The sequence below is a fragment of the Elephas maximus genome, chromosome 7 (assembly GCF_024166365.1).
Source record: "Elephas maximus indicus isolate mEleMax1 chromosome 7, mEleMax1 primary haplotype, whole genome shotgun sequence".
Lineage (NCBI taxonomy): Eukaryota > Metazoa > Chordata > Mammalia > Proboscidea > Elephantidae > Elephas > Elephas maximus.
The window spans coordinates 101721278-101743165 of NC_064825.1; the positions used below are offsets into that span (position 1 = coordinate 101721278).

The following is a 21888-nucleotide window of genomic DNA, read 5'->3' on the forward strand; positions in this document are numbered from 1 at the left end:
TGCAGAGAGCTGGGGAGCCGGCGGCGACTCCTATGGGTGGTTATTAACCGCTGAGAGTAAATGAGTTGGTCCAGAGGAGGTGGGAGGAGGGAGAAACTAAGCCTGTCCCTGGGGGGCGAAGACGAATGAGGTTGAGGAGGGGTGAGAAGGACAGGGAGAAGGACCAAGCAGGCTGAGCGGCCACCGGGAGGTCAGCCCCGCGCCCCGCTGGGCGTGCACCTGGCACCAGACCAGGCGATGGCATCTCCGATCTCCCCGCGGGGCTGCAGGGGGAACCCGAGAGCGCAGGCAGGCGGGGCAAGTCGACCCAGGCAAAAATACCTTCCCGCTGCCCGTGGGTCGCCTCGGCTGCAGCCTCCGAGGAGAATCAGGCACCAGCGGCTGGGGCGCGGCCCGGGACGCATCCTGCGCTGCCGGGCCACCACGGCCATCCCCGCCACCCGGGCCTCCCTGAGTGTCCGGGCCGCGCCTCTCCGCGCCTCTCCTCTCCACCGCCAGCGGGCCTGGCGACGTCACTGCGGCTCTGACGCGCGCTAATGGAGGCGCCGGCGGCGGCGGCGCGGGCTTCCTCCCGGGAGGTCCCGGTCCTTGCAGCCCGCGGCCGCGTCCTTGGCCCTCCTCCAGGGGAACCTCGATTTGCCAAACTCGGGAAGGCCGGCTGTCCTTCGGCTACTGATTAGGACGCCAGCGCATGGTAAAAGATTTTAACAATGCCCGGAAAGAAATAGCCTGACCCACGAAAAAGACTAATAATAGCCGCCAGCTAGAGCTCTGATCAGCGCTTTTAAGAAAATAATAACGACAACAACCATATTAGCCACCATTTATTGAGCGCTCACTCTGTGCCAGGCACTGTGTTAAGCGCTTTGCAGGCAGAACCCTCGGAGGTAAGTACTACCATTATCATCCCTATTTTGCAGGAAGCTGGGGCACAGAGAGGTTAAGAAACTTGCCCCGGGTCACTCAGCTAGCGGGTGTCAGTGCCGGAATTCCAACCCATGCTGACTGATGCCATGTAATCCTCATGACAACCCACTAAGGTCGGGATTATTTTCTCCATTTTAAAGATGAGGAGACTAAGGCACATGGAAATTAAGAATCTTGCCCAAGGTCACCTGGCTGGAAAATGGATGAGGCAGAAAGCGAACCCAGGGCTCCTCTCTGTCCGCAGAACCCGCGGTCTTGGCCATAGGCGATGCCACCTCCAAGCCACCTCCGATGGCCCAGCAGGCTTTAGCCCCGAGTCCGAAAATCGCAGCCCCTGCAGAATTTGGGGTGGGTTCCTGCGGCCTCCGATTCCCAGGTGAATGGGGTGTTCCCGAGCATCCTCCCTGCTCAGCTCGCCGCATCGGGTAGGGACGCGTCTCCTGTAATCCGGTCGGGGACCCGGCTGCGGCGTCCTTAGAAAGGATGGTGCAGAGGCGGAGGCAGCGGGAGGGATCCGGGTCCCACCTGCAGAGCGGCGGGGCCAGGCGCCAGGTTGGCCGCCTGCCCTACACGGCCAGCAGAGGGCGCTGCCGCACGCGCTTCGGATTCCCCAGCCATCCGAGGCCCCAAGCGAGAGCCTTTAATTCCTGGAGGCCGGCACCTTTCTGGCCCCTCACCTCAGCCCCGAGCCTGCTTTTCCTAATCACTTTTCCCCCTGTCTTCTGTGTTCCTGTCACCCACCGTTAGCCTTTTAGGCTTCCGCAGCCCCTGCGCATCTGGTTTAGTATCTCCTGCGGAGAGACGAGAACACTGATACTATCCCACAAAGACACAGGGACACTGATTCCTAATCCATAAAATGGCCCAGGTATTTGCCAGTCAGACTCGGCCTTGTCTCCACTTCTGATGGTCTCTTCGGTGATTTAAAATGTGGAGAAATCATCCGCTTGGAAGGGATAACTAATTTTCTTTTTTCTCCAAAAAGAGAGGTAAGCATTTGTTAAGGAAGGAGCAGATAGATGAAACGCTGTTTTCCTAATAGCTACGTTGTATTAAGTGCTCCGATTGATTATAAGGATGGCGCAGGACCGTGCAGTGTTTCGTTCTGTTGTGCATTGGGTCCCTGTGAGTCGGAACCCACTGGACAGCACCTAACAACAACATTAAGTGCTTGCTTGGGCCAGCCATTGTGCTGAGTCTTTTAGGTGCCTTGATTCATTAATACTCACAACAGCTCTGAGCAGTAACCCCGTTGCCATCGAGTCTTTATTCCCATTTGACAGATGAGGTCAAACGACTGGCAAGCTGCAGAGCTGGGGTTCCACCCAGGAATGTCTGATTTTAAAGCCATGCTCCTGACGTGCAGAATGTACAAGCTCACATAACTCAAAAGAAAAAGTAAGATACAGCCTGTAAAAACAAACCAAAACACACTCTTAAGAGTGCTTAGAACATGAACTGTGCTTAGAACATGAACTGGGGGATTGAATAGCTTCCTAAGCCCCAATTTGGGACCTAAATATCTAAAAAAAAGAAAAACATAACTCAAAGATACTTTCTTGTGGTGAAAATAAACATAACAAAGCTTATGCCATCTCAATATCTATATTAAAACAAACGACCTAAAGATACAATGAGAGGAGACTAGGAATGAAGCTTTTAAGCTTCAGCTTGGATGACCATCCAAGAGACCTACTTGCTTTTCTATGTCTGAGCTCTGAGGAAATAAAGGTGGTTCTAGGAAAATCTGAAAAGTATGAGAGAAAAAAGAATCCTTTCTGTGGTTTTTACTTTAACCAGGCCTCGTTTTGCTATTTGTGTTTTATTTTAAAATTAATGTGACTCTCTCCACCCTTTAAATTGGCACATAAATGGCAAAAACAGGAGGGCCAGCTACAAGCTTAAAATGTGGTGGGTTTCTCAGGAAGGAGGTACATGACTTGAAGTGGAAATAAGGATTAAATGAGGTGCCTTAAACATTTCAAAGACAGACTTTCCACAAGGAATTTAGATCATAAGCTCTTAGAACAGGAGCTTTGTCTGGGTCTGGGTTCCGTATAGGGTCTAGATTCTGTGAGCAGCCACTAAATGTGAGGAACGAATCTTATTTTTAGTGTACCTCGGCATTATTTAACCATCTGGGCCACCAGTTTGCTTATGGTTTTAAAGCATGGCTTCTGGGGGATTTTCCAGTCCTCTAGATTTCAGTCACTTACCCTCCCTCAGAGCCCTTGCTTTTCCAGAAGCTTGCTCTGGGAATTCAGTCAAAGTGAGGCAATAGTTGATGATGTCACTAGGCTTGGTTAAATAGAATAACTGCTCTGCTCTGGAATCACCAACCGGAGATTTTTCCAAACAGAGAAACCAAGGCAGAGGGGAGCTCACAAGGCTTGTCACTTAACAGGCCTGACTCTATTTTCCTATGTCTTTAACCGAAAGGATTCTCCTCTTCACTCAATCAATGCAAGAGAGCCCTGGGCAGCCCAGGCTGCCTCCTGCAAAATTCTCTGGCTTCTTTGCTTGCCCTTTCCTGTGTCTGCTCTTTCCTGCATTCTTTTAGGGCATTCACTTGACAAACATGTATTGAGAGCTCATGATATGTTGGTGCTGGGAGTACAGCAGAGAACCTAAGAAATAAGTCTGTGCCCTCACGTGTTCACCTTCTTCCATTCCCATCTGGCTCCTGACCTCGTGGCTCCAACTTTCATACCCCACGACAGTAAATGACTTGCTTCTCCAGCTAGGGACTGTTATTGGAAATAGCTAGCATTTTATCAGCTCCTAGAAACTCCCTAAGACCACATGCCTGATCCCAGGACCCCACCTTGCAACACCTACTAGGCTGGCCCTCCAAGAAAAGATTTGAGGCCTGATATAAGTGCTCTGCTGCCAACCGAAAGGTCAGTGGTTCTAACTCACCAGCCACTCCTTGGGAGAAAAGACCTGGCAAGCTGCTCCTGTAAAGATTGTTGTTGTTGTTGTTAGGTGCCATCGAGACGGTTCTGACTCATAGCGACCCTATGCACAACAGAGCGAAACACTGCCCGGTCCTGCGCCATCCTTACAATCGTTGGTATGCTTGAGCCCATTGTTGCCCCAGTCGTCTTTTGAGTGCCTTCCAACCTGGGGGGCTCATCTTCCAGCACTATATCAGACAATGTTCCGCTGCTATTCATAAGGTTTTCACTGGCTAATTCCTTTCAGAAGTAGACTGCCGGGTCCTTCTTCCTAGTCTGTCTTAGTCTGGAAGCTCAGCTGAAACCTGTCCTCCATGGGTGACCCTGCTGGTATCTGAATACCGGGTGGCATAGCTCCCAGCATCACAGCAACACGCAAGTCCCCAAAGCACGACAAACTGACAGACATGTTGGGGCCTATAAAGATTACAGCCTAGAAAACCCTATGGGGCAGTTCTACTCTGTCCTATAAGGTCGCTATGGGTCAGAATCGACTTGATGGCACACAACAACGATACCCTCAGAAGCAGAACCCAAGAATGTTTCAGCTCCTGTACTTGCTGACACTCCTTCCCATCTTTTTCTAGGTGTCATTCCTTCAGCTCCTAAGATGGTGAACAAAATCGCTCAGGCCATATTTATGAAGCATCTGTTACAATGGAGCCCTGGGGGTGCAGTGGTTAAGAGCTCAGCTGCTAAACAAAAGGTTACCAGTTCGAATCTACCAGCCACTCCTTGAAAACCCTATGGGGCAGTTCTACTCTGTCCTATAGAACCCCTATGAGTCGGAATCAACTTGACGGCAACAGGTTTTTTTGGTTTTTGTTACACTGAAAATCCCATAGTGACATAACACTCTACCGTTCAAAGGGAAATGCTGGCTTAAACAAACAACAGTAACCGTCTGGCAAGGGACAAGTCCATAATACTTATGAGTCTTTTGGGTCCTTTTTTTTTTTTAATTGAATCTTGGGATTGAGTGATTCATAATAATGACGGCGAGGAAGCACACTAGGCCTGTTTTATCTCTCAAGATTCTTCAAGTGGAACAGACGTTCACCACCAACACCCTAGAAAAGACTGAATGCTTAAGGTAAATTGCCAGTTTTCATCTTTCTGGGAAGTCTATTAATACTGAATGATCTTGGTCTTGACCCATTCCAAAATGAGACAGAGAAGAGATTAAATCATAAAGTTCAGATTACGTCCCTGAAAATTTCAGATTCCAAATCAGTACTCTTATTCTTCTGGAATATTCCACCCCCAAGACTGTCCAAGCCCCCTTAGGTAGAGCATTATTTTTTCTCCCTGTGAGGGAGTGGCCCAGAGACTAAGAGTGAGGGAGAGTAAGGAGGACAAATTTACCGTTGACCTGAGTCACAAAGCCATTCGGCTCTAGGGAACTCATCCTGTGTGCTGGGTTTGCAGGGTTCTTGGCTGTGCATTCCCTGGCTAGTGTCCAATTTCTCAGTAACATGGGGTCCTGAGATATGCCAGAAAGAAGGCCTATCTGTGAAAGACCAAGTACGTGTGTGCACCCACCAAGAATTCCCAGTGGCCAGAGTTGCCCCTAGCTAAAGCTCTGTGTGTCCAGCTGCTGGGGGTGAAGAAATGTGGAAATCACTGAACATTCCTGTTGGGTCTTTTCCAAGCCCTTTGGGGAACCGGCAACAGCGCCTGTCTGGGGAAATTAGTTTTGCACTTTCACAGAGTGAGAAATTCCTCAGGGGCATTCTTGTACTTGGGAAGAGAAAGGAAGTCCAGTTCATTCCTTCAGGGCCCTTGCCATGAATAAAGCAGATCAGTTAGTCCAGCCTGGGGCCGTGGGGTGGGGGCAGGAGCGGTGAAGTTCAGCCAGCTTCACCTGTGGCCAAGGTCGTCTCCGACTGGGGCAAGCTGGAGATTTCAAGGGCTCATGTAACCAGCGTGTAAACACCGTCAGTGACGGCCAACGCTCCCATGCGACCACAGGGAATCTCAAACCTTTCCTATCTTCCTAGAAACCCTGGCGGCCCGGCAGGCTGCTTGCAGTCTGATGCAACAGTTTGCAACGCTGTCCTGGGAGCCGAGCCCTGCTGCGGGGCTCTGGGCGCCGAGCCGGCACGCATGCGCGGCTGAGCCCTGCCCCGCGGGCGGGGGAGAAGCTTTTCACAAGATGTACTGGGGGCGGGGCGGGGCGCAGGCGAGCTGGCAAGGAGACCTTTGGCTGCTAGTGCGCGCGATCTGAGCTTAATTAGACTTCTCCCGAGGCACTGGCTGACTGATTGACCCAGTGATCCAAAAAAATCAGAGAGGCCGGGATCGCGCCGGGAGAGCGGAGGTGGGGAGTTGGCTTTTAGTTTCCAGAGCTAGGCCTATGGCTTCGGCTTCCGTTCCCCAAGCCCCTCAATCCACAATGCTGTGAGGGTTCCGGAGCGAGGCAGCAGGCCTTCCTTCCCTGCCTCCTAATGCCTGGCTTCTCAGAAAGGGGAGAGAGGGGAGAGGCAAGGTTTTGATAGCGCCTCGGTCAATATCTTCCCTGCCTCGTTTCTCCAACCAGCTGCCTTAGCAGGTTTTATTAGCAGGAGGCAAACGGTTAAGCGCGGGACAGTTTGAACTCACCCGGAGATGCCTCGGAAGAAAGGCCTGGCAACCAGCTTCCAACCTGCCTTGAAACCCTACGGAGCAGTTCTACTTGGAGCAGTTCTACTTTGACACGCGTCGTGTCACCATGAGTAAGAACCCACTGGAGGGCAATTAACAACAACAATGACATCACAGACTAGTTCCCCTAAAATTTTCGGCCATTCAAGGATTACCTTAAGGATGTTTTCCAGACCCACATTCCACCTATATTATATAGTTTTTTTTCAAATGACTTTTATTAACTTTTTCTTTAAATTAACTTTAAATCGATTCCTTTTTCCTGTGTAGCCTTGCCCTAAGCAGTAACATTAGCAACACCACAGCTCCGATGTGCTAGTTATATATTTTAAGGCATATGAAAATACACTCATAACTATTAAGCTAAAAAAATGTATATATGTTAGCTAAAATTTTTTGGGGTACCACACTTTGAGAACTCTGGAGGTGGTGATAATAGCTAACATATATTGAGTGATTATAGTGACTCTTCTAAGCACTTAAAAAAAAAAAAAAAAAAACGTTTGCCATCGAGTTGATTCCGACTTCTAGGGTCCCTATAGGACAGAGTAGAACTGCCTCATACAGTTTCCAAGGAGCACCGGGTGGATTAGAACTGCTGACCTTTTGGCTTGTGAAAATCTTAGGAGATAAGTGTTGTTTTCATTTTGTTGTGATGTTATTGGGTGCTGTGGAGTGGGCTCCAACTCATAGTGACCTTATGTGTAACAGGACAAAACATTGCCCGGTCCTGTGCCATCCTCACAATAGTAGGTATGTTTGAGCCCGTTGTTGCAGTCACTGTGTCAGTCCATCTTGTTGAGGGTCTTCCTCTTTTCCACTCATCCTCTGCTTTATCAAGCATGATTCCTTCTCCAAGGATTGGTCCTTGTCATGGACTGAATTGTCCCCCCAAAAATGTGTGTATCAATTTGGCTGAGCCATGATTCCCAGTATTGTGTGGTTGTCCTCTATTTTGTGATTGCAATTTTATGTTAAAGAGGATTAGGGTGGGATTGTAACACCCTTACTAAGGTCACATCCCTGATCCAATGTAAAAGGGAGTTTCCCTGGGGTGTGGCCTACACCACCTTATATCTTACAAGAGATAAAAAGGAAGGGAAGCAAGCAATAGATAATCAGGGAAACACTTAGAAATTCCACTGTCAGCATCGAAACTACATTTCCCAGACTGCCTTTCCCATATGGAAAGAGCACAAAAATCCTATGTCAGACCATGTGGCTCCTATTTTGGGGTTGGAAAATCTGGTCACTAGCTTGGATAAAGATTGGCATGCCCATCGAGTAATTCTTGTGGCCCAGGCAGACATGAATTTCCCAGGCCTCAATAATTGGGGGGTGGGGGTGGGTTATTATGGCAAACCTTCAATTAGAGGCATAAATGAAGACTTGGCATACGACTTCTAAAAGATCGCTGACCCCTGCCCAGTAGATATATTTGCTTTCTGCAATAGCCCTTACCACCACCACCTTTTCCCTCTCTTCATTTCCTTTTCCTTCCCCTTCTACCAGATTCTTCTCTTAATTGTACCATTGTGCCACTCCCTTGTACCCACCCCCCATGCCCACAACCACTCTTTAACCATTTAGTATAAAAACCAGCCCACCAGACTGAGGTTTTCTTAGACCCAAATGTTATTTTCAGAAGGAGCCGTTGAGGTTGAGGAGTAATTGCAGCGTTGGGTCTCTGCAAGCCAAGCTGAAAATAATCAGCGAGGCAGATGGGATGGGAAGAGTGTGGTGGCCACTTCTACCAAAGAGTGAGAGAAACCCAACGGTATGAGTCAGAGAGAGGTGAGTGCCAAGCTGGGCTTATGGCTGGGAGTTCAGTTAAGGGGAAACTGCCCAAGGTGTTGGGGCGTTTGACAGAGACCCAATCCAAGGTGGTTCCTGTCTACACATCACAAATCCATATTTCTTGTGACAGCTGCTAAGCTTCTCTTGCTCTTACTCAGTTGGGGCATAGCAGCCAGTAGGCCAAATTGGAAATTAGCCATGCCAGTTGGCTTGCCCATTTCTAGAATAGAGTTTCTCAACCTTGACACTATTGATATTTTGGTCTGGATAATTCTTTGTTATAGGGGGCTGTCCTGTGCATTGTAGGATGTTTAGCAGCATCCCCAACCTCTACCCTGTAGACACCAGTAGCAACCTCACCTCCTGGTCATGACAATCAAAAATGTCCCTAACCATGCCAAAGTCCCTTGGGGGGCAAAATCATTCCCTGGTTAAGAACCACTGGTCTAGAGTAATCGACACCTACAGAAGGATCATATCATCTGTCCTCATGGTGACCTCATTGTCTTGTGTCACATCCGAACTGGCTCAGATTGGAACTATTGCCCAACCCTTATTTCCAATGGCAGCTATTGGAGGTCTCAATACCACTATAAGTGCCTACTGTGTGCCAGGCACTGTCTAGGTGTTGAGAAAGAAGCACTGAACAAGGCAGATGCCGTCTCTGCCCTCATGGAAATTATAGGCTTATTGAGGCAGAACAGACATTAAAAAATCACTAGTGAGAGGCATGTAAAGAAAAGAGGTGGGGTGCTGTAAGTATATAAGAAGGTATCTTGCCTAGGTTAGGGGGTCAGGAAATTATATTCGAGGAAATGAGGAATTAGCCAGTTGGAGATTTGAGGCTGAGGGAGTATTCCATGGAATAAGGACTTAGTGTTCAAAAGTCTTGAGTTAAGAGAGAATGCCGTACATTCAAGGAACCCAAGGAAGTCTGTCATGGACCAGGCTTACAGAAGTGGGAAGTCATTTTCTCTTCTCAACCCCTGTCATAGATTGAGCTGTGCCCCCGAAAAATATGTGTCAACTTGAATAGGCCATGATTCCCAGTATTGTGTGATTGTCCACCATTTTGTCATCTCATATGATTTTCCTGTGTGTTGTAAATGCTACCTCTATGATGTTAAGGAGGCAGGATTAGAGGCAACTATGTTAATGAGGCAGGACTCTATCTTCAAGATTAGGTTGTGTTTTAAATCAACCTCTTTTGAAATATAAAAGAGAAAAGCCAGCAGAGAAACAGGGGACATCATACCACCAAGAAATCAGGTCCAGGAGCACAGCGTGTCCTTTGGACTTGGGGTCCCTGTGCCTAAGAAGCTTCTAGACCAGGGGAAGATTGATGACAAGGATTTTTCCCCAGAGCTGACAGAGACAGAAAGGTTTCCCCTGGACCTGGCACCCTGAATTCGGACTTCTAGCCTCCTAAACTGTAAGAGAATAAATTTCTCTTTATTAAAGCCATCTAATTTTTTTTTTTTTACTTAGGGTATTTCTGTTATAGCAACACTAGACAACTAAGACATTCCCCAAACTTGCCTTTCCTGTAATCCTTCTCTGGGTTTCTAGAACATGCATGTAAACTTAGGATCATATTTAACCATATTTAAACCCCCTTGTCTTCACACAGGAGCCCTGGTGGCGCATTGCTTAAGAGCTTGGCTGCTAACCAAAAAGTTGGCAGTTCAAATCCACCAGCCGCTCCTTGGAAACCCTATAGGTTTCCTCCTTGGAAACTCTACTCTGACCTATAGGGTCACTATGAGTCGTAATCGACTCCACCGCAATGGGTTTGGTTTTTTTTTTTTTGGTTTGTCTTCACACAACCCTTCTCAGCCACCCAGTTTCCAAGTTCTGTCAGTTCTACCACCAAAATTTTGGTCACACTGTCTCTTTGTCTCCATTCCCACCACCACAGCCTTGATTCAGGCTTTCTTCATTACTCAGCTGAATTTGTGAAATAGCTTCCTAAGTAGTCATCCTCCAGTCCCTACCTCAGAGAAAGACATAGATCTGATCATCTCTCTCCCTGGCTCAAAAACCATTCCCAGCTTCCAGAGGCCTGTCAGACAGGCCACCTCCTTCCCCATGGCCTTCAGGGGCCCTTCATTAACTGATCCCAAAGTACCTTCCAGCCTCCCACTCTCTGGCCATGCCCAACCACTAGCTGTGCCCTGTGGGCGTTCACACCTCCTTGCTTTTGCTATTCCTTTTGTCTGAAATGCCCTTCCCAACCCAAACCATTTGGAAACATATTCTTTCAGACCCAGACAAAATGAAGTCATTATACTCTTCTGTGAAAACCCTATGGATCGCAATGGTCCAATCTGCAGCCAATCATGGGGATGGTGCGGGACTGGGCAGCATTCCGTTCCTTTGTACATGGTGTCATCATGAGTCAGGGGCCAACTCTACAGCAGCTAACAACAACATCGCTTCTGAGAAGCCGTCTCTGAATTTTTCTGCTTTTATGAAGATTTGTATATTGCTGCTGGAAAACCTGGTGGCGTAGTGGTTAAGTGCTACGGCTGCTAACCAAAGGGTCAGCAGTTCAAATCCGCCAGGTGCTCCTTGGAAACTCTATGGGGCAGTTCTACTCTTTCCTATAGGGTCGGTATGAGTCGGAATCAACTCGCCTGCACTGGGTTTTTATATTGCTGCTAGTTTCATACCTGTCACATTTACTCTAGTTATCTATTTAAATCTGTCCCCCCCACACCCCACCCGGAGTCTGAGGACCTTAAGGGTAGGTAATGTAGTAGACATCGCTGGTTAGCCAATCAGCTTCCATTTTCCCCCCTTCCTTCCTTCTAACTTCCTAAGAGAACCCAAAGAAATGCAAGGCGCAGTGTGTTACATAGAGGACAAGTTAAGCTGCTGTAGCAAATACCCAGAGTAAACAGAGGCTTAAATAAGCAAGCCCATGTGCTTCATTGGTAGTTGAGCTTGACTGATCTAATGGTATTCCCACCACTCTTCCCAATAATCGGTTCAGGAACCTGGGCCTAAACTAATCAGTGTTTGGCAGAGCCTGTTCTGGTTCACTAATATCCATTTTCCCCTTTTTTAATAATAACCAAACCAGTTGCCTTCAAGTCGATTCTGACTCCTGGCAACCCCATGTGTTTCTGAATAGAATGCACTCTATAGAGTTTTCAATGGCTGATCTTGTAGGTCACCAAGCCTCTTTTCCGAGTGGGTGGATTCCAACAGTAGCCAGGTGCTTAACCATTTGCACCACCCCCCAAAAAACCAAACCCATTGCCTCGTCAAGTTGATTGTGGTTCATAGAGACCCTATAGGACAGAGTAGGGTTTCCAAGAAATGATGGTGGATTGGAACTGCCAACCTTTTGGTTAGCAGCCAAGCTCTTGACTACTACACCACCAAGGCTCCAGATGCCAATGAGTCAATTCAGACTCATGGTGACCCCATGTGTGTAAGAGTAGAACTGGGCTCCGCAGGGTTGTCAATGGCTAATTTTTTGGAGGCAGATCCACAGACATTTCTTCTGAGGCACCTCTGGGTGGACTTGAACCACTAACCTTTCAGTAAACAGAAGAGCAATTAACCATTTGTGCCTTCAGGGACTCCAGATGAGCACTTTACTGTTTGTACCACCCAGGACCTCCTTCTTTAATCATAGAACTCCTGACTTTTGGCAGAGCACATGGCTACCTCACTAAGGACTACATTTCCCAGCCTCCCCTGCAGCTTGATGTGGCCATGAGTCTGTGTTCTCACCAATGGACTGTAAGCCAAAGTGATTTGTACCACTTCTAAGCTGTGTTCTCAAAAGGAACGTGTGTGAGAGAAAGAGTGTGTGTGTGTGTGCGCGCGCGCGCTTCCCTGACCCTTCCTGAAATCTTCCCTTGAATGAGAGATGATAAAAATTGAAGTAGTCTCCTTGGACTTGGGGAATTCATGTGTCAAGGATGGCCAAACCCTCCTGTCAGCCTCAGACTGCTTCTTTCTGAATTCCTACGTGAAAATGACATAAATTTCTATTTTGCTTACACTTCTATATTTGCTGTCTCCTTGTTACAGCAACTTTGCCCATGCCCTACAAACTGCCCAGTGCCTGGCTTCCCATGGTCTTGGGGATTGGTTCAGGACTAGGCATGTGACCCAGTTAGGGCCAAAGATACACAAGGAAAGGTTTGGTGGGGGTTTCTGGGAAAGAAACTTTCTTGTTTTTATGAGAGAGCTACCCAAAGCACCCTTCTGTCTTTCTCTTCCTCTGGACACTGCTGGGCCTCGAATTATGGCAGTCCTCTTGCTGCCTGTTTAAGGATGGGACTACACAGAAGAGAGCAGAGCTGAGAGAATGAAGGGAAATAAGAGTTTCTGGACTAAACAACTCTGAAGCCCATCCTACCTCTGGGCTCTGCGTTACGTGAGCCAATAAATGTCCTTTTGTTTAAGCTAGTTTGGGTTGGTTTTCTGTCACATCTTACCTTATAAATGTCTTAGTCATCTAGTGCTGCTATAACAGAAATACCACAAGTGGATGGCTTTAACAAAAAGAAATTTATTCTCTCACAGTCTAGGAGGCTAGAGGTCAGAATTGAGGGCGTCAGCTCCAGAGGAAGGCTTTCTCTGTCTGTCAGCTCTAGAGGAAGGTCCTTGTCATCAGTCTTCCCCTGTCAAGGAGCTTCTCAACGCAGGGACCCCGGGTCCAAAGCACTATTCTCCTGGCTCTTGTTTCTTCATACTATGAGGTTCGCTATGTCTCTCTGCTGGCTTCTCTCTTTTATATCTCAAAAGAGATTGATTTAAGACACAACCTAATCTTGTAGATTGAGTCGTGCCTCATTAACATAACCGCCTCTAATCCCACCTCATTAACATCATAAAAAAAGAGGTAGGATTTACAAAATATAGGAAAATCACATCAGATGACAAAATGGCAGACAATCACACAACACAATACTGGGAATCATGGACTAGCCAAGTTGACACACATTTTTGAGGGACTAAAGTCTACCCGTAACACAACGTTTCAAGCCCTCTTTGTATCCCTGCTGTGCCTAGCACAGAACCCAATGCACAGAATGAGCCAATAAATATTTGTAGAATAAATGCCCAATGGCTATTCTTCTTGTACCTGTAACAACTATCTCACGGAAAAGCTATAAGCTTATCTCTTTCTCTCTGCCTCAAATTAAATATACCTACAGTAGTCACATGAACTTCATTCTAGAAGATTCTTCCAGAGCTATGCACTACGCCTCATACAGGAAACCGAAGGTTCAGGTATAAAATAAGGGAGACATGCTCTGAGGTCCCTTCCACCTCTAACATCCATGGCTCTGCCTGAGTCTTGCTCTGAAGGAATCATTTCACCATTCAGTCTGAAGACCTTCGAGCGCTAACGTGTACAATCTTATGAGAGGCCCGTCTGGGCTCTTGCTCTAACTCGCTGTGGTTTTATAGGGGTCCTCTTCCAGCACTCTCATTCTGAGGTTCTGTATGAAGTCTTTTCAAGTGCTAAAGTCCCAAGATTCTGTAATGCTATGCTAAGCACAGAAAAAGTTTGGGTCGACCCCTAGACCTGCTACCCCAAGCACCTAAGAGAAAGCCCTGAGGAGTGTATGGTCCATCTCACATTGTCCTTACAGATGAAACCAGGAGTTGGCCCTGCTGAGAAATGGGCAGTCAGAGGCATTGCAATGCCCAGACATTCAGTCAGGCCCTACACCAAGGACACTCGAGTTCCTTGTACCCAATTGTTCGACCATCCAGACTGCCATTAACCAAACCCAAACCAAACCCGTTGCTGTCAAGCCAATTCCAACTCTTAGAGACCCTATAGGACAGTGTAGAGCTGCTCCACAGGGTCTCCAAGGAGTGGTTACTAGATTCGAACTGCTGATCTTTTGGTTAGCAGTCGAACTCTTAACCACTGTACCACCAGGGCTCCATTAGAGGCAACCAAAATGGAGGACATGCCGCTTCCGGGCAAAACATTTCCTTCTTCCAGTCACGACGGCTCCACTGGACGCCTAGATGCCTGATGGGTCTCTGCTTATACTTGCATCCTAGGAAAATGCCGTGGGAGAGCCTACCTTGTTCCTCAGCCGGCTGGGATGTGGGAGAATTAGATGTCAAAGAAAGTGTCCAGTGAACAGATGACTTGGCCAGCCAGGACTTTGAATGCCCAGAGGTGCTTCCTATTAAGTCTGCGGTAACCCCAAGCTTTCCTTCCCAAGCATTTGAAATTATTGTTTACAGGGCAATTGATACGTGCCAAGCACAATGCTGAGCACTACACCTACGTTTGTTTGCCTAATCCTCACAGCTGCCCCTCGAGTTATGTATTATTGCCGTTCTCATTTTATAGATAAGGAAATTGAGGCTTAGAGAGATGGAATAACTTGCTCAGAGCTAGTAAGTGACAGAGCTGCGTTTGACCTCAGGTCTGAGAGTCACCCCAGACTTGTTCTTAACCAGAGTACTTGGTAGGAGACCTTTGGAATACAGTGGCATCTTCACTGATCCTATGACTTGGGCAGGTATGGGGGAAGGACATGGTGAGGTCACAGTCCCGTGAGGTCAGTGCTGATGGGGAAGAAGCTAGAACCAGAGAGAATGCAGTCAAAGGGCAAGGCTGGTCAAGATTATCAGGCAGTTTAGGCCAAGTATACAAAGGGGGTGGTCAGATCTGACAGTTAGGGTCTATGGGCCCAACCAGGGTGGGACAGGAGGAGAGGCACAGCCCCAGGGGGTCCTGTTCTCCTAACTGGACTTCGCCTGCTCCAGGCTAGAAGGGAATCATCAGGTCCTCACCTCCTACCCCCAGCTGTGGATCACTGGGCAGAGTGGCAGGACAGAATCCCCTCGAGTGAGAAGGTGGGCAGAAGCCCCACCCTGCAGCCCCTTGGGTGCCAAGTTAGGTGACCATGAGCAGAAGTCAGGAGCCCACCAGCAGGACCCTACTGGGTCCCAGATCAGGAGACCTAGCAACTGGTGGTCTAAGTCTGCAGAATGTCTTCCTGCCTATGGGGATTCATTCTGTCACCCATGTTCTCTGAGCCTCAGTAGAACCCCAGCTGGGTCACATCCTACCTGTGTGACCTCAGCCAATCACATAACCTCTCTGTATCTGTATCCTCATCTGTATTACGGGAGCAATAATAGTGTCCCCTCATTGGGTTGTTATAACGACAAAATGAGAGAATGCTTGGTGCGGGCGCAGTCTGCTCAGTAAGTGGGAGGGGGGGAGCTGCAGGTGTTGTTACTGTTAATGATAATAACCTGGGCACACCAGTGGACTCAGTGACCTGTCTGTGAGGACCTGTGGAGAGCAGGGGCAGAGAGAGAAGGTGGGGCCCAGGGTGGGGTGGTCAAGCCAGGAAGCGTCAGGAGGTGAGGTCTTGTGAATCAAGGGGCCACCTGCTGGTCTCCTCGCTCCAAGGACTGGCTCTATTTCCCTGGCATCTCAAATTCAGCAACAATTCCTCCCCCTAGGCTGATCCTCTTTTTGCCCAGTCTCAGCTGATGTGGTTCCCGGAGCAGGGGAATGCCCACTGCCTGAGGAGAGGGTGGAGGTTTTGTGTCTCCCCTGCTGCTTCTGAGTGAAGACCGAATCCTGAGACAGGGTAGAGGGGTGCCACGTAAGCATCAGCTGCCGTTACTGAGTGTTTGCTATATACCAGGCTCTGTGCAAAACACGTCAACACTTTCTGTGCACTATCTGTACACTCACCTTAAGAGGTATGTATCTGTGGTCATCATCAACAGCCCTATTTTATAAAAACATTGAGTACCAGAGAGGTTGAGGAACCTGCTCAAGGTCACCCAGCAAGTAAATGACAAAGCCAGAATTTCAACCAACCCTGACTTCAAGCCTGATAGAGTACACAGGGCTTCCTCGAGAGCAGTTAATATGTGTGTCTCTTTGCCCATGGCCCTGGCATTGAGAGGGTATTGGTCCTGCATTTGAACCAAGAAGTTGGGTGGCCCATAGAGAAATGGATGGCTCTCAGAGCCAGTCTGTGACCCAGCCTGGGCCTCCAGGCCTGTCCCACCTTTGGGATGTGTGTCAGATATTGGAACCAAGGGACAGGCCTGAGAGGCTGGCCTGCCAGGAGGTTGCGCCTTGCCCAATGCTAGTGTGTATGCGCATACCAGTAAATCAGTTGTCATTGAGTCAATTCCAGCTCATGTCAACATGTGTGTCAGAGTAGAACTGTGCTCCGTAGTGTTTTCAATGGCTGATTTTTCAGAAGTAGATGGCCAGGCCTTTCTTCTGAGGTTCCTCTAGGTAGACTTGAACCTCCAACTTTTTGGTTAGCAGCCAACCACCCAGGGCCTCCTGCATCCACATGCACCCACGTAAATACAGGTCCATGCCCCAGCCTGATCCCTGCCTTGGCCCACGTGTGGGTAGTAAAGGGCTGAGCGAGTTCCTCACTCATTTCCCCCTCAGTTCCAGGAAGATGTTCTGATGTTTTCCTGGATGCCTGGCTATGGGCCCCAAGGCCTTTGCTCTCCAAGATGTCAGGAAGACAGGACGCCAAGGAACTCTTTTCCAAATTCAGTTCAGACTCTACCAGCCTCTCTGACTCTCCAAGAGAGGACGAGGATGCCCAGGTAGACTCCTACCTAGTGAGGATAGGCTTCTCAGAAAACCTCAGCCCCAGAAACCCCACCGGCTCCTGGAAATCAACCTCCAAATGACCCCAAGCCTTGCCTCAGGCTCTGAACAATGCAGACTGTCTCCCTCAGAAGGCTCTGCCCCTCCCCATCCCCAGCTCCTTCCTAGGGGACACAGCCTGGTGTGGCAGGAGGAGCAGGAGCCTAGAGTTGGTCTGAATCTCAGCACAGACTCGTGGGAGCTGTGAGGCCTTGGGCAACTGACTTAACCCTTCCAAGCCTCAGTGTCCTCGTCTGTAAAATGGCGATAATAACTACCCATGAATATTGCTAATTGCGATCAAATCGACCCTGACTCATGGCAACCCCATGCACACTGGAACAAAATTCTGCCAGTCCTATGACATTCTCACAATCAGTTGCAGATCAGGACCATTGTGATCCATGGGTTTTTTTGTTTTGTCTTGTTTTGTTGATATTTTATTGTGTTTAAGGTGAGAGTTTGCATAGCAAATTAGGTTCTCATCTAACAATTTCTACACAAATTATTCCATAATGTTGGTTACATTTTTCACAAAGAGTCCTTATTCTCATTCATTCCATTCTGGTTGTACCATTGCTCCTACTCTAGTTTCCCTACCCCCTTACCTTCTCATCTGTGCTTTAGAGTAATTTTTGACCATTTGGTCTCCTATAGCTGATTTTTTTTTTTTTTTTTTAAGGAAGCTCAGTACTCACAGGTGATATTCTTTATTTTATGATCCAATCTGTGATTTAGCTATTAGATGACCTCAAGGAATAATTTTGGTTTAAGGTTTGAAATATATCTCAGGGCGATACTCTTAGGGAGTCCTCTAGTCTCAGCTGGTCCAGCAAGTCTGGACTTTTTAAGAATTAGAGTTCTGTTCCACGTTTTTCTCCTGTTCCAAAAAAAAAAAAAAAAAATTTTTTTTTTTTTTTTATAGGATCCATTTATTGTGTCCCTGATCAGAACGGTTGGTAGTGGTAGCTGGGCACCATCTTGTTCTTCTGATCTCACGGTGGAGGAAGTCATGATTCGTGTTGACTATCAGTCCTGTAGATTGCTCTCTTTCCTCAGTCTATGGTTTCCTTCTTTCTTTTTTGTTCCAGATGGGTAGAGACCAATAGCTGTATCTTAGATGGCTGTTCACAAGCTTTTAAGACCCTACACACTGCTCACCACCTTGGGATGCAGAACATATACTTTATGAACTGTATCCTGACAATTAACTGAGTTGTCTCCCGAGACTATGGTCCTAAGTATTCAAGTCCCAAAAACCAATCTCGAGTTGGTGTTTGGTTATGTCTAAGAAGTGTCTGTACCTGTGTCCCCTGTGTGACATATCACGTATATGAATATATATGCATGCACACACATACCTGTATGTACGTATGATTATAGATACTTCTGTCTGTGCATACATACCAAAACCAAAAACCCAAACCCACTGCCATCAAGTCAATTCCAATGAGTAGAACTGCCCGATAGAATTTCCAAGGAGTGCCTGGCGGATTTGAACTGCTGACCTCTTGGTTAGCAGCCGTAGCACTTAACCACTATGCCATCAGGGTTTCTGTGCATACATATGTACCCATATATTCATTCTCATATGCTTATATGCCTATATACATTTTTTGTGTAACCACACCTGTATTTTTTTGCTTGGTGTTGATGTTGCTTCACGGGGTTTTCGTTGGCTGATTTTTGGAAATCGGTCATCAAGTTTTCTTCTGAGTCCACATTAGTCTGGAAGTTCCACTGAGACCTGTTCAGCAGCATAGCAACAGGCAAGCCTCCACTGACAGACCTCCACTGCTCATAACGTACATTGGCTGGGAATCAAAGTCTCCCACATGGAAGGCAAGAATTCTACCACTGAACCAATGGGGAAAAAAATGGCATGGCAGGGGCATCTGACCTCCTCTAACTTCACAAAGGGGGAAAGAAATTCAATATCAACAGCCCAAGACTGATTCCTACCAGGTGGAGGTCAAACATATCTCCTTTCACTGGTTCTTTTTACCACTTCTGACACAATCTGTCCCTCCCACAGCACAATCTACTTCTCTGCTGAGTTTGCTAATTTGTTGCAATGGCCACACACAACTCACAGACCATACTCACAGTTACAGAGTTTATTAGGGAAGTAACAGGTTACAATTCAGGCTCAGGAAAGCTCAGGATACAGTTCTTCCATCAGGACAGGCTCTTCTCAACCATGCCCGCAGGCAGGTCTCTCCCTAGCTATTGGCACTTTGGCCCCTTGGCCCCTGGGCCTGGCCTCTGCTCTGCTCAGGCAAGTGTTACAAAGCTCTTTTAGCTCTGCAGTAAGTGCCCAGGGGCATCCCGCTCCTCCAGTAAGCCTCAGTCAGAAGCTATTTAGCCCTAGCTCTGTGGGTCGGCAAACTTAGCTCCACCAAGTGCCCGGAGGCACCCTACTCCACCAGCAAGCCTCCAGCCTGAAGGCACTCAGCTTTCTAGCTCAGTGGGCCAGGAAGCCCACCGAGCCATCTCCTGCCGGTCTCCTGGTTCAGCCACTGCCACTTCTCTGTCACTGCTTCTCACCATCTCCAGTATTACAGTTCTTCCTCTCTATCTTCTGAGTTATAGATCCTACTCTCTCTTTTCAGTATCTTCCTTTAAGCCTATCAGGGTGGTAAAACTGACCAATCCCCTCGTTAGGGCTTCATATACTTCATTTGCATAGTCCCACCCAGTCATTTGGTCAGAGTTACAAAGACTAAAAATGGCTAGAAGGGCCATATTAAGTAATTCATTGCACCACAACCACCAATGCCTCAGTTACCAATAAGTAGGTGCCTAGTGAATGTGAGTTCTCCCCTCCTCTTCCTTTCTTTGCTTCCTCCATCTGGATCCGCATAACCTCCACTGACCACTTTACCACCTAGCTGCAAGGCCCTCATTTCCCAGAATCCTCCCAGGCAGAGGCCTCAACTCGGCCTCACAGGAGACAGTGGTTTCACCATCCCTTGCTTGTGGCCGGCCATGGGCCAGCTCCCCTGAGAGCAGAGGCCACAGAGCTGGTAGATTCAGGCCCCACCCTCTGGGTAAACACTAGTTGGGCACCGGCTGACCTCAGGAGGGAAGGGCTCCACAGGACCCTCCTCCTCCAGCCCTGCCTGCTGCTGGATATTCCAGGGGAAGCGCTGGGCAGATCTGCCTCCCTTGAACCCAGGCCGCCTCCATCCTGGAAACAGTCTCTTAAAGCCAAACCTTTGGCTGAAGGCAGAAGGGAGTTAAAAGTCCCTGAGTGAACGGCGCCTGGCCGACACAGCTCCACCCTGGGCTGACCCAGAAAGGACAGCGTCTCTCTAATTTGAATTTTTTTAATGATCGTGATAGAAATGTATAAAGGGGACTTTACTGTTATTGTTCAATTTCTTTACAAAGAAAAGCCTGAAACTAAGTGGAACAAAATATTAGTAGTTTTAATTCTGGGTAGTGGAGATGTGTGTTTTATTGTTGTTGCGGTCAGGTTAGGCCCAGACTCATGACGACCCCAAGCACAATGGAACAAAATCTGCCATCCCCATGATCAGCTGAGGATCAGACTGCTTTGAACGATGGGTTTCGTTGGCTGATTTGCAGAAGCAGATTACCAGGCCATCCTTCCTAGTGCATCTGAAACCCGTTCAGCATCATAGCAACATGGAGGCCTCCACTGACAGAGGAGCAGTAGTTGTGCGTGAGGTGCACTGGCCAGGAATCAAAGGAAGGTGAGAATTCTACCACCGAACCACCACTGCCCCATAAACGAGTGTGTTGTATTCCTCTTTGTAAAATACTTTGCTGTACTGTTGAAATTTTGTCTAAGTAAAAATAATTTTTAAATAAGATTAACACAGGCTTATTGGGTAAAAATTTTAAAAATACTGATAAATATAAAGAAGAAAGTAGAATTCCCAGAATCCATCCTTTGGAGGCCAGACCACTGACATACTGGTATATTTCTTTCTGGTTCTTTTTCCAGCATATATGTATGTCCATTTATTCTTTTTACAAAAAAATGAAATCATATTGTTTAGTAACCTGTTTTTCCCCTAAATGATACCTTTTGAACAGTTTCTCATGCCCTTAACTGTACACTTCTTTTCAGTCTTTATTCCATGCAGTTTTGAAAAAGGTATCTTTTTTATCATAACTGGAGTCATTACATTTATATCTTTATTAATTTTCCTTATTAAAAAAATACACTTTTGTTGCAGAAAAATTAGCAAACACAGACAAGCACATAAAATCCTTGTAGCCTCACCAACCTGAAAAATACTAACATTTTAGTATTTAACCTTTTTATCTGCTTCCTATGTATATACATAAAAATATACACATTTCAAAGTAGACGTGAATCATACATTTCACACTATTTTTTAACTTGCGTTTTTTGGTTACCTAATGATGTATCTTACACTATGATTGTTTCAGCTACTGATGACAGAAAACACAAAATAACAGTAAGCCCAAAACACATTGATTTCTCTCTCCAGTAAATGAAGTCCAGAGGTCAGCAGCCCAGGCTGGCACAGCAGCTCCATGATCATCAGAACTCAGGCTCCTTCCATCTTTCCCATCCTCAACACAGGGCTTACCCCTCAGGACCCAAGATGGCCGCTTGCGTCTACATTCCAGGGAGCCGGAAAGAAGAAGCAAAGAACGCTTCCTCAAAGGACACTGCCTGTAATTCACGTGATCACTTCTGCTTATATATCCTACTAGCCAGAACTTAGTCCCATGGCTACTGGGAAATGTAATATTTACCTAAGTAGGGATTCTGTTACTACAGCAAAAGGGGAGAACAGATATCAGAGAATATCTTACTTTCCTAGGGGTGCCGTAACAAAATATACGAAGAGTGTGGCTTTATAGAACAGAATTTTATTTTTCACAGTTCTGGAGGCTAAAAGCCCAGATTCAGGGCATTGACAG

At 47.4% G+C, this 21888-nt stretch overlaps 1 long non-coding RNA gene across 1 annotated transcript; it reads left to right on the forward strand.

Moving 5' to 3' along the window:
- The first annotated feature begins 218 nt into the window (after nt 1-218).
- LOC126079753 (uncharacterized) lies at nt 219-20917 on the forward strand. Its single transcript, XR_007518245.1, has 3 exons — nt 219-887; nt 4472-4977; nt 20441-20917. It is a non-coding gene; the product is annotated as an uncharacterized LOC126079753 (long non-coding RNA).
- Nucleotides 20918-21888: the final 971 nt, after the last annotated feature.